The sequence below is a fragment of the Gekko japonicus genome, unplaced genomic scaffold, assembly GCF_001447785.1.
Source record: "Gekko japonicus isolate JY-2015 unplaced genomic scaffold, Gekko_japonicus_V1.1 scaffold782, whole genome shotgun sequence".
NCBI classification, from domain to species: Eukaryota; Metazoa; Chordata; class Lepidosauria; order Squamata; family Gekkonidae; genus Gekko; species Gekko japonicus.
Genome location: NW_015161973.1, coordinates 299,518 through 312,642, shown reverse-complemented (window position 1 = coordinate 312,642; position 13,125 = coordinate 299,518). Strand labels below are relative to the sequence as shown.

General features: G+C 40.5%; 1 protein-coding gene and 1 non-coding gene across 2 annotated transcripts in view; both read left to right on the top strand.

The window, feature by feature from the left end:
• AFF3 (AF4/FMR2 family member 3) overlaps positions 1–13,125 on the top strand; it is a 399,168-nt gene that overhangs the window by 157,795 nt on the left and 228,248 nt on the right. The gene's annotated exons all lie outside the window — the stretch shown is intronic.
• Positions 8,294–8,365, top strand: TRNAA-GGC. The gene has a single exon. It is a non-coding gene; the product is annotated as a tRNA-Ala (tRNA).

The following is a 13,125-nucleotide window of genomic DNA, read 5'->3' as shown; positions in this document are numbered from 1 at the left end:
GATCAAGATAGGTAGCCATGTTAGTCTGTTTGTAGTGGTAGAAGTCCTACTGTGTTTAGGATTACACTGTTAGAAGTATATTGAACACCAGCTTGCCTTCAAATATCTGCTTCAGAGAGCACTGTGAGATATTTTGACTTCCTTAAGACCACCTAGTTATGATCTTAAAGAAATGGGTCATGCCAGTCCAGACATTCAAACCGCTGCAGTGGTTCTGCATATTCAAAGGCAGTCATGTCCAAATATATAGAATGCATATGAACCCCATTAATTCAGTCCAAATCCATGAACCCATGTTATGAAAGTACAACTAACCCTCAGTTTCATGGATCTTTTAAAAACAAAAAAAACCCTTGTGCATCATAGAGATGCTGCTCATCGTTATTGATAATATGCTATATTTTGATTCTCATTGAATATACTTGCTTGTCTATTATCTCCAAGCCTCTGAATTACCAGTGTTTCTTTCATGATAACATTTATCAAAATTTATTTTGCTTTGACTCCTTCTAAAATAACAGTGAAGATAAATGGATCGATTGACCCAAAGAGCAGTTTATTTATCCCTTTAGTCACACTTCAGTAGCAAAATCAATACCCTTCTGAACTATCTGATATTACAGTGGTTCCAGTAAATACTGACATTCCAGAGTTATGTATAAAAGAGAACAAAAAATTATTATCAACTTAGATATTTTAGTGCCTGTATTGATTTTGCTGTGAATGCTTGTGAAATTTTTATTTATCTGTAGCCAAGTGAGTGACTGCGGTAAGAGGGAACCCTATGGTTTAAACCCTATATGAAGAAAAAGACCCCCCCCCCAAAAAAAAACATTTTAAGAAAAGAACCGTGTCAGGTTTGTATGCCTGTTTTTTTAGTGATATACTGTATACTAGATTACCTTTTCCATACCATATCTTTGTTGGAAAAGTATATATCATAGTCTATTTAATTCAGATGTTGACATCCATTTAATGTATGACTGCAAAACTGTTTTTGAATACCGGGTGGCTAATGCATTGCTTGGGAAAGAAAAAAGGCGGAGCTGATACACAATTACTAAAAGGCTCATATTGTCCTCTCTACGATTGTTCATGTTTCTTAATTGGTCATAATGGAAATGAATACTAAAGCAGTAGTTCTAAAAACATTGAGTCAAAACTACCTTCTCTAACTCACATGAACTTAAAGGATGGGGTATAAGAGACATGATGATGTTGTATAAAGAAGAGTTCTGCAATGCATTCTTAAGTGGTGGGGAATTATATCTTTTATTCTAGTGAATGCAGAAAAGGATCTGGAGCATTTGATTGCCTCCCCATTCCATGATTATGATGAGCATGTTTTGCCTGTTTGCAGCTTTAGAGACCAGTCCTCCAGACAGTTAAACTGGAAGAGGTCCACTGAAGTCATGGATCCTGGACAGGAACCGCAGAATAGCACCACCAACAATTGCTGTGCCAGTGCTATGCTTGTATTGTGTCTCAGTCACAATGTGGCTTATGGGATTGTGGACCATTAAACTATTTTCCAGAAGTTTCATTGGTTTATTTGGTTTCATTTGAAAGACTTTGGACTGATAAAAACTTATTTTAAAAAGTAAGCTATAGAATACATGCAGTTCTTATAAATATGTATTATATTCTCCATTTGACATGCTGAAGGTGGGTGACAAAAGACGTATCAGTGATACGGTAGCACAGGAGCCACCTGTGGCTCCTTGGCATGCTACTTGTGGCTCTTCTGAGCACTGTTTCACAATGTGACACCTGCTCCATGTTTCAGGAATGTGGGCAAGGCCCTTGTTCGGTAGGGTTTGTGGTTGGCAGGTGGTTTCCATCCTGAAACAGCTGCTGTCAGAGGAACAGGTAGGGTGCAAGCCTTCCTGAGGTATGAGCCTCATGCCAGGGATAGAAGGAAATGGGGTTGGTTGATGGTAATGTTTGGTTGATGATATTTGTGAATATGGCTCTCCACGAGTTGGCACATGATATTGTTCTGTGGCAACAAGAAGTATGATAAACTGGGACTGGTTTTGTTCTTTCTGCTTCCCATTACACTTAATATGACCTTTAAAAATGCTCTTAGTGAAGAGTGTGCTGAGTGCTGTTGAAGACCAGTCAGATGTAAACTGTCAGCATGAATTGTGAGCATGAAAGCAAAATGCTGCCTCTTTTGTCACTTGCAAAGTTGCTGCTGAGGTAATAGTGCAGTGGCTGCCATCTCCTGTTCATGCTGGTTTTTCTGGTGAATATTATTTCTAGTGGAAGAAGGATGCATCCCTTATCATATGACACTTAAATAGTACAAAAGGGCACTGTAAAGCATTCTGTTACTTTAGACAGTGAATTCAAGATTTGCACAGACGAGATGTGCTTGAGCTTAGTTCTACATGATGCCAATGCACAGATAAATAAAATATGCCAACCTCTTTCCATTTCTTGCCTTAGCTTTGTTATTAACACTGGGAGTAATATTTCAAAAAGGTCAAAAGACACAATACTGTGTCATCATTTTTATGACCGCCAAATTAATTTATTTATATGGCATCTGTACCTAATGGAGATTGACTTTTCCTGGTTCCCTGCAGTAATGATGTGCACTGAGTTGAAAATGAAGATGTTGGAGGATAAAAGTAGTCCTCTGACTGCTATTGATTAACTGTCTTGTTTGCTCCACTGTTCAGGCTTCATTAGCCTCTTGGACAGAGAAGCACCCCAGTATTACAACCATGACACCTTCCGGAAAAGATGCAGGGTTTTGAAATGACAGCTTTACTTAAAATACAGTTTTGATATGTAAGTATTGTAAAATTACCCAAAAGAATCCTAATGATTTCAAAGAGAATAACTGGGGTGGGGGGGAGTCTGAAACTTCAGTCTCATATCTACAGTAGCTTGGAAAACCAGTGATTTTAAATATTGAGTCTGTTCCCTATATTGATATTTTACAAAACTGGAAGAGAAAATGATTGAGTGTATGTTTTAAGTTCCATATCTGGGGGATTAACTTCAATGAGCATTTTTCTTTCTCATTTTGTGCTTTTCTTGGAGAAAGATTGTTTTAAAATATAAAAATTCATAATTGGCTACATACTATATCTCTGTAAGTGGTGGGATCAGATTTCTTTGTCTCACTTGACCAACACATTTAGTAGTCATTCCACATCTCCTTATCCTTCTAATAGTCCCCTCTTATGACTGCCAGTTCAAGCATATTTCTCATGTATGTCAAGATCCTGTGCTTTAGGTCATGCCAGTCCAGACACTCAATCCACTACACTGGTGTAGTGGTTAAGAGTGTGGTGTAGTTGTTAAGAGTGACTGACTCTAATCTGGGGAACTGAGTTTGATCCACAGTACTCCACATGAAATATGTTGGGTGACCTTGGGCCAGTCACAGTTCTCTCAGAACTCTGTCAGTTTTACCTACCTCACAGAGTGTCTGTTGTGGGGAGAGTAAGGGAAGGAGATTGTAAGCCACTTTGTGACTCCTTAAGGTAGAGAAAGATGAGATATAAAAACCGATTCCTCCTCCTCTTCCTCCCCCTTTCCCTCCTCTTCCTCTTCTTCATATACTCAACTTCTTTTTTGTCATGAGTTGATATGCTTATAATCCATTGACAGCCATCAAGAGTTATGCATGCAGATGGTAGATTTTAAACAACATTGATTTCAATGAAAGAAAAAGCATTCAGTTCCATATTTCTGGATTGTGCCCATTATTATGATTATTTTTCTTTAATTTTTTATAAACACTGTGGAACAGCTGCTATAAATGTCCTGACAGGTGCTAAATATATTTTAAATCTTTCCCCCCCCAGTTTGTTTTCAGAACAGCTCTTCTGTATGTCTGGGAATACTTTTATGTTCACACATTAATTCAGGTAAAACAGGAAACTTGTTTTTTTACTTATGGCCCAGATGTGTAATTTTCATGTGAGCAGACTGCAAGCAGTCATAGCCAACTGAACTTGTAACCTGTTCAGTTTTTCCGTTAATTGTAGAGATAGTGTTGACTTAGCTATTACATCATTTAGCAAGGTAAACTAGAATTGCCTGGAACTTCTACTAATTCCTTCATGTTAAAGAGTTTTCTCTAACTAAGCAATGCTAGGTAAAACAAGAAGAAAATAACTGTACCCAGCTTTTTGATATTTTTCTGGATCAAACACAAACCAGTGAGCCACTACACACCAAAACGAGTTTCTTTTTTATCATACCAAAAGTAACATTGGGTAGGCACTAGCCACTAGACCATTCCATGGCTTGAATTTGGCCATAAAACATGCAAGTGCTAAGGAATGAATTCAGCAGGGGACGAAATGAAATAAAAGTAGAAAAATGGTTTAACACAGTACAAAGATGTTTTTGAATGAATCAGACTTTGCTATTTAATTTACATTTGGAGGGCTCATTAGGATGATGAATGACACTGCTGGAGAACAAAACACACTTCCTGAACAAAAGAAAATCTCGGTAGCCTAATAACATTTTATGCCAGTACTTACATTTGTCAGAAGTGGATGCTATTTATCCCTATGATTATTTAAAAATCATTTTTATTGTCCTTTGTTCTGTGTCCTCTTCTGGGAATTTTAATTCAGAGTTTTGACACCTGCTTATTAACTTGCCTGAAGTATGGGGTACAAAGGCTTGTACTCTATAAAGAATTCTAACCAGCTCTGTTTATATTGCTGGCAGCTGTACACAAATTAGCTCGGTTTGGATTTATTTCTCCTCAAAATAGTAAGCATTTCAGACTGTATTGTCTTAACACCCTTATACTTTATTGAGATGGCAAACGTTCTAAGAAAGCCTCTAAAGGCCAGGGCAATAAATAAGAGTTTTATACTCTGGCCTTATTCGTTACTTTCCAAGGAGAAGTCTCAGTCCAGCAAGTGTCTTGGTCTCTCCCTCTCCCTGTCCACCTGCTGGAACAGTTTATCTGAATATGGGATCTTCATGACCCGAAGTCCTCCTCAGACTGAAGGGCAGGGAAGGGCTGACTCTCACCAGGCTGAGAATGTTCCCTCCTCTGAAGTAATTAATTAGCATAGTTCAGTGGTAGTCCTTAACCTGCCCAGAATTCATCCACTCTGATTTGGAAACTGTTCTTAGATACACTGGAGAGGGAAGCTGCTTCTGTTTGTATATTGGTGGGGCTAAAAAGGTGCTGAATATGTTGTACACCTGTTCTGGGGCTGAAATTTTGGGAATTCAGCCCATGTAATCCCAGCGCACACTTTGGTTGTGTTATGTGTAATAAACACATAACAAGTCTCTGCTGTAGTTCCCAAAAATTTTCTTTTTCAGAGGTTTTCATTTTGTCCAAATTGAGTTTTAAATATTGGAATATTCCTTTCCTTCACTTGACTTTTTACTGCAATTGTTTATGGACAGTTAAGATTTTAAATGTTGGAGAGGCGACATCCTGCTAAGAGTCTTACTACTGTAAATACTGCAGATAGAGTAGTTTAGTCCACTTGTACCCTAGGGGATCTAAAGATCCTCTTGCTAAGAGTGAAAGAGGAGCGCGCAAAAGTGGGCTTGAAGCTAAGATCATGGCATCCGGCCCCATCACTCCTTGGCAAATAGAAGGGGAAGTCGTGGAAGTAGTGACAGACTTCACGTTCCTGGGATCCCAGATCACCGCAGACTGTGACAGCAGCCATGGAATTAAAAGATGCCTGCTCCTTGGGAGGAAAGCGATGGCGAACCTAAACAGCATGATAAAAAGTAGAGACATCACCCTGCCAACAAAAGTCTGCATGGTCAAAGCAATGGTATTCCCAGTAGTCGTGTATGGCTGCGAGAGTTGGACTGTAAGGAAGGCCGAGCGCCAAAGAATAGATTCTTTTGAACTAAGGTGCTGGAGAAGACTCTTGAGAGTCCCTTGGACTGCAAGAAGATCAAATCAGTCAATCCTAAAGAAATCAACCCTGACTGTTCCCTGGAAGGCCAGATAATGAAACTGAAGCTCAAATACTTTGGCCACCAAATGAGAAGGGAGCACTCACTGGAGAAGACCCTGATGCTGGGAAAGATTGAAGGTCAAAGAAGACGGGGACGGCAAAGGATGAGATGGTTAGACAGTATCATCGATGCAACGAACATGAAATTGAGCAAACTTCAGAGGACGGCGGAAGACCGGAAGGCCTGGCGTGATCTGGTCCATGGGGTCGCGAAGAGTCGGACTTGACTGTGCGACTGAACAACAAACCCTAGGGGGAGCTGTGGAGCATTAGGATTTATTGAATGTTTTTCTCTTGTAGTTCAGCCTACCTCTTGTTGTTTTCTCTCTCTGCTAAGTAGTAGTATGTCTGAGTGCTTCTGCTTTGTAGGCCTCTCTGTTGTATTAATGGCTTGTAATAAGTTATTGTCTTTCTGCAAAATCTTGTTGCAGTAAGTTCAGTGAAAGCAATCTCCAAAGCATGGATTGTATTATTTCTGAACTCTGCCAACAGTAAACTCAAAGGACATTTTGCAAGGTCACACATGTTGAAACCACATCTGGTGAAAAAAGATAGCATGTTTTGGTAAATTATCGTTCATTATTTGATTGCTTCTTCAGTATTTCCCTCAAGTGACCTGCTGTTTCCATACAATATAGCCACACAATATAATTTTCTAATGTATGCATATTTGTTTCCTGAGCTTCCTGCTGCCAAAAATAGTTTTGTATTTCCATCCAGGCATGAGTCACAACTCTGGAGGATGAAATGAGTCAAAGATTACATTTGCATTCGCTGAGGAGATGTTTCAGCATGAGCTTTCCGTGGGAGCATGAAAAACTAGATGCCACACTGCTTTGGTTTGTTCGTTATAAAATGATACAGAAGTGTTTGATCTTACCCCTCATTTTCTTCTTTCCAGTCAGTCCTTACTTTCTTTTAATGAGTCTGGATGACAATAAAAACGGCAACTGTGAAACAGTGAGATTGATTTTTCCCATGGGCAATAGCACTACTTGTTCATAGTGAAAGCTTGTTGCAATATTTATTTGGAATGGATGATCTGAAAGATACATCATTGGTCTAATTTTCTTTTTTCCAAATACATAAATATGCTCAAACATGTCAATATACAATGCCACTAAATATATAGCAATGTGTTGTTCCTTAAATTAACAAATACATTTACAATTTTAAATGTTTTGATACATTTACAATTTTAAAAACACTTTTTGCTGTTCTTTAACAATGTTGCTATGCCATTATGGAACTTGATTTTAAATATCGCTTTTAATAGCATTTTGGAAACAGTAATCATTAAATGGATCAAAAGTTACACATAGTAAAAAAATGTTGCCATTGGGTTCAAGGGAGATCCGCAATGCTGCGGGATTGTACCAGGAGTCAAAGAGATTGTAGTAAATTAGCTGTTATATTTGTTTTGTGAATTTCAAAAAGCACCTCCTATTTTCAATTATTTTTTGACATTCCATACACATATCTTTGCTTTATTTTGATGCTGTTCAGTTGTATTGTTTTGCCTTTTGGCTGCCAAAACTTTTTTATAACGTGGGAATATTTCTAAATAAGGAAATAGAAAAGAGATGTGTTTGGATGCAACATTAGTTATTTGATTGAACTGGGGTTTGGGTGGGCAATGCAAACAGTTCAAACTACATTACTGGGGCCATCTGTGAGAAATGCTAATGTGGGTTTATTTCTTTCCCTGACAGAATGTGAATGTTGCAGCATTATATTGTGACTACCTGCATTCTGATTGATCACTTGAAAGGCCTAGAGTATTATCAGGTACTAGTCTGGGATCAGCTTTCTTCTGAAACCATTCTTTTACCAATGAGCATGGTGAGATTAGATGCTGCTACCCTTTTTTTGCCTTTCTCAGAAGAAGGGCCATTTAATTTGGAGGAAAGCTCTTTAGACTGAAGAAAGGCTTCAAAGAGAATGATAGGATATATTCCTAGTTTCTTGGGCCAACTTGTCATAGTGGTTCCATCCTCAAAAATGGAGCAGAGTTGGATGGAGGAGGTGGATGACCTAGGTGTAGAGTTACCAACCTCCCTCTAGGTGGGGCCTGGAGTTCTTCTGGAATTACAACTGATCTCCAGCTGACAGATTGTCAGTTCCCTTGGAGAAAATAGGTATTTCGGAAGACAGACTCTATGGCATCGCATCCATCTTGGGTTCCCTCCCCAAACTCTGCCTCCCCCAGGCATTGACCCAAGTCTCCAGGAATTTATCAAGCTGGAATTGGCAACCCTACCTAGATGGATCTATTTTGAAACAAAATAAATGCAGTTTGGTGACACACATTCTGGGGAGGGGTTGTGGCTCAGTGGTAGAGTATCTGCTTGGCACGCAGAAGGTCCCAGGTTCAATCCCTGGCATCTCCAGTTAAAAGATCTGGCAGTAGGTGATGTGGAAGACCTCTGCCTGAGACCTTGGAGAGTTGCTGCCAGTCTGAGTAGATAATACTGACTTTGATGGTCTGATTCCGTATAAGGCAGTTTCATGTGTTCATGTATTCTTCTGCTTGGCCAAGAAACTGAATCTGTTGCAAAAAAAAATCTGTTCTGACTTCCCTTGTTTGTCTAGACTATCCACCACATTTCCCTGGCTGCTTTTTTGCTCAGTTGAATAGATGTCTTCCCAGTGGAAGGCTCTTCTACTTTCATTTTCCAAATGGGCACATTCAGAAGTCTGGTCTTACCTTGCATCAATGTAGAGCACTTGCTTTCAGCTGCAGATTCTAGAAAACATACACTTTCCCTTCCTCTGATTTTGCACATCTGATTTGCATATCTAGTCCATTTATAGGTGTGGAGAAGGGTTATGACAGAGAGAGAGAGAGAGAGAGAGAGAGATTTTGACTGTTTTGCTTCAGGTGTGAAAATAGCTAAGGTCACTACTGCAAATAGGTGATTAGTCTAGTGTAATACTGTCTTTGTTAAGCATCCCTAACTGTAATAGTAGTGTTTTTCTCCTAAGCTCAAAGGTGCATTAATTGTAAAACAATATAATTTGTTATATTCCCTGAAGTATTTAGCCTGTATTTTATAATTATTAGTTAATGGTGGAATGAGAGCCAATATGTGAACAGTGTTGATTAATAGGTCATTAATTGTTATAACCTTTTGAACATATGAAGCAAAAGCTCAGTGGAGTTTTTTTATGGTCAGAGAGAACAGGGTAGAGCCTTTTCTCATGGTTATTACTCAAATGCCCCTTTGCGCTAGAATTGCCAGATGTCTTTTAATCCTGAAACATCTTAAAGGGCTACTCCTGTATAACAGAAATACTTATTCACTCAGTTTCCTCTGTGGTCCAAGGATGTCTGCAGCCCTTATCTAAAATGCAAGAGCTATACATACTTTCAAAGGTGTGTAAGTGTCAGGGAGTTCCAGGCTCAACCCTGTAGGTCCCCAGAGTGGTTGCACACAACCCTGTTGTTTATTTTTTTTAAATTATTTATAAAGTTTATTTCAATTTCTACCAATATGAAAATTTATTCTATAGCCAACTCATTACTCTAAAATACAACAAGAAAACTATTCACTAGCTTAACTGTCTAACACTTTTTAGGACTTGCGTTAGATGGCACTAAAATTCAAGCGTCAAAGGCCAACGCTGAGATGTTTTCTACATTGCTAGCAATTGCAATTCAAGCAGTCATAGTTCAAGCCTTTAGTCCATCGGGATCTCAGCTAGTCTCTTTTCTTCAGTGCCTTAGCTCAGTTATAGTTTTTGGCCCAGCAAAATCAGGTAAGGATGACATCCAGTCAGAACACGTTTCCAAGAGAATCCTCTGGAAAATTATCACATCACTCCCTGTTCTGTCCCTCCCATCACACGGACCACAGGTTCTTGTGAAAAGCTAATTACCACACTTCCATCTCTGGCCTTGAAGATGATAAGAACTGTGTGGGCCAAGAGATCAATTAATTACACTTGCAGGATGGACCAGGCCTGTTGCTCTTCACTTTAACCCTTGAGGGGAGGCCAGGGGTGCTTCGCCTCACAAAAAGGTGTATACATATATAATATAATGATGGGAATTGGCCATCATTATCCCAATTTTTTAGAAAAGGTTGCAGATATGATTTAGCCAATTATTGCCCATTCAGCTTATTGAGTGTCATCAGTAAATTATATGTGTGGTATCTTCATAAGAAGTTATTGGACTGATTAGACCTTGAAGATATTCTAGAGGATGGACAAGCTGAGGAGGGGCTGTGGCTCAGTGTAAGAGCTTATGCTTTGCATGTAGAAGGTCCCAGGTTCAGTCCCCAGCATTTCTAGTTAAAGGAATCCAGCAGTAGGTGATGTGAAAGACCTCAGCCTGAGACCCTGGAGAGCTGCTGCCAGTCTGAGTAGACAATACTGACTTTGTTGGACCAATGGTCTGATTCCGTAAGGAAGCTTCATATATGCTCATGTACAGAATTAGAGTGGACCATTCAATGGTAGACCAGGACCTCATTTCTCAACATTAGTAAATAAATAAGCCTCACCAAGGGGTGGTACACTCAATGTGGCTTTCATTGATTTTAAGTCAGCAATCTATATATCTAATTCTCAAGTTGCCCCCTGCGTGCGGATATCTAAATCCGCGCATCGAGGGCACCTGGGGGGCAAGGAGATTTTTCTGCACACTTGGGGCAGTCCCCAGGTGTGCAGAAAAATCTGAAAACTTGGAAAAAATATAGGGGGGAAATTTAAATTCCCAAAAAAGTAATAGCATTCCATGCGCATGCGCAGAGAACGCTCTGGGAACTCTGCGGCGGGCTGGCAGTTGGAAGTTGCTCAGGCCTCACTGCAGGAGTGGGGGGGAGGCGATTGGCGGTGACAGCAGCGGCAGAGAAGATTGCAGGAGCCGGGGGGAGGAGATCACCAGAGTCGGGGGAGGAGGAGACAGGTGGCGGCGGTGGAGGAGACCTCAAGAGTTGGGGGAGGAGGAGATCAGCTGCGGTGGTGGAGGAGGAGACTGCCAGAGCTGGGGGGGGGAGATTGGTTGGACCAGTGGCTGGCAGCCACTTGGGCCTCACCGCTGGAGCCGGGAATGGTGGTGGAGGGGGGGTGGAGGAGACCGGGGACGGGGTGGGGAATCAGAGGGCTCGGTGGCTGGCAGCCACTCAGACTGCACCGCCGGTGTCCGGGGACGGGGGGGAAGGCTTACCTGCTGCTGCTGCTTCCTCGTTCTCTGCGTGGAGCTCTTCTCCCCCCCCGCGAGTATCGCAGGTCTTCTTTCTTGTCTATCTTATTTCACAAGCTAAAATATGGAGTAAATCTAAGGAGTCTAATACAGACAGACGGCTGGTAATTCTTAGCCAACACCTATACAAAAACACTTGGCTATGGGTTAATACTAACTGTGCGGGACACCTGTCAGCCTGTGTGCCTACTTATAATGTCTGTTTTATTTTGTGGGGTTTGTTTTGAAAGCCACTATCAGTTGAAACCCACTTACCTTGGAGTAAGCCCCTGTGAGTAGACCTGAGTAGGATTATGAGTAGACTAGTATTAGCGCTTTTTGGGAAAGTGGCCTAATACTGTTTTAAAATAAGAAAATTATAGAGTGGAACTACGTGAACTCATAAGTATTACGCCTAAATGCGTTACATTTCAGTCATATTTAGTTACTAGAGTACTGGTACTTTTTCTGTTACCATGCTAAGGCCTGGCAATTTGCCAACTGAGAGAGAGAGGGAGGTCTCCCCACTCAAAATGTTTCACTTTCTGTCTCCCAATAACTTGATCCTTTCCCCCATCCAATGTCCATTCCTCACCCTCTGTGGGGATGGGAACATGCCATGGCATATCCCCCCGACCAATTTAAGATGGTAGAGGCTTTTATGAGAGCATCCCAATTTTTCAGTCTGCAGGACTGAAAGTAGCAGAAGAAAGTAGCTGTTTCTTCTATGAGAGCATCCCAATTTTTCAGTCTGCAAGACTGAAAGTAGCCAACCTGCCCCCAACCCAATCTACGAGGTGACCTACAGAGACTTCCAGCACTAGGTTTGCCTTTATTCTCTGCATTCATTCATATTATCTTCAACTCAATGGGACAGAGTACCATTTATCATTTATAAGCAGTTATTTTCATTATATTCCTAGTTATGACATCCTTTATAGCTTACTAATTACAAACATGCAGAACAGCCATGTTTGGTGTTAAATAATGTAAACAGAGATGTAATTCATTTCCCATTAAATAGCTTTTATTGATTTATTGTTAATTTACATTTTTAAAAAAGGTCTGGAGAAAACTAATCCATTTTAATATGTTGGATGGTGTAGGTAGTAGCTGGTGTTTAGATTTGTATTACACTGTGACAGAAAGGTTAATTGTTCCATAATGTCCTCTTTTGTAAGTGTCCTTCTGTTATTGACAAAACACCAACATGCATTTTTTTTTCCCTTCTGGAAAAAAGGGTGTTGAGTTTAGCATAAGAATTGACAGTGTCATCCTAAGGAGACTTGCACCCTTCTAATTCCGTTCAAGTCACTGGGAATGCACTCTTAGGCTATTATCCTACAGAGACTTACTTAGGAGTAGGCCCAGTGAATCCAGTGAGGCTTCCGGTAAACATGCAGGGCAACCTGCCTACCTGCACTACTGTTAGCATTTTAAATGGGGAAAGACAGGCTGCAAAAGGCAAAACTGGTATTTCAAGCGAGAGGTATATGAGGAGGGCTTGCAGGATCAAATCACCTCTTTTCTTCCTGTGGTGACTCTGATCAAAATCATGGCTTTATGCATATATGGTTTACTTTCCACAGACTGATGGAGAACTGTGATCCCAATCCTGTCTACATTGTGAAGTCTGAATCCTGTACCTCATGATAGGGCAAACTGGGCTCAAGCCCATGAAAGCTGATGCTACTATAGTCCTTGGTTTTAAGTAAATTCAGAAGACTCCTTTTTGTTTGTTTATTTAATTTGTATCCTGCCCTCCATGCCAGGCTTACAGAATATATATACATATATACATATATATACATATACATACACACACACACACACACACACAAGAAAGAAGACCTGCGAAACTCGCAGGGGGGGAGCTTTAAACTGAGCTGGTGGAGGAGGAACCAGCAGGAGCAGGTAAGCTCTCCCCCGCATCCCGCCGGTTCCTCCGTCTCCTCCCCCCCG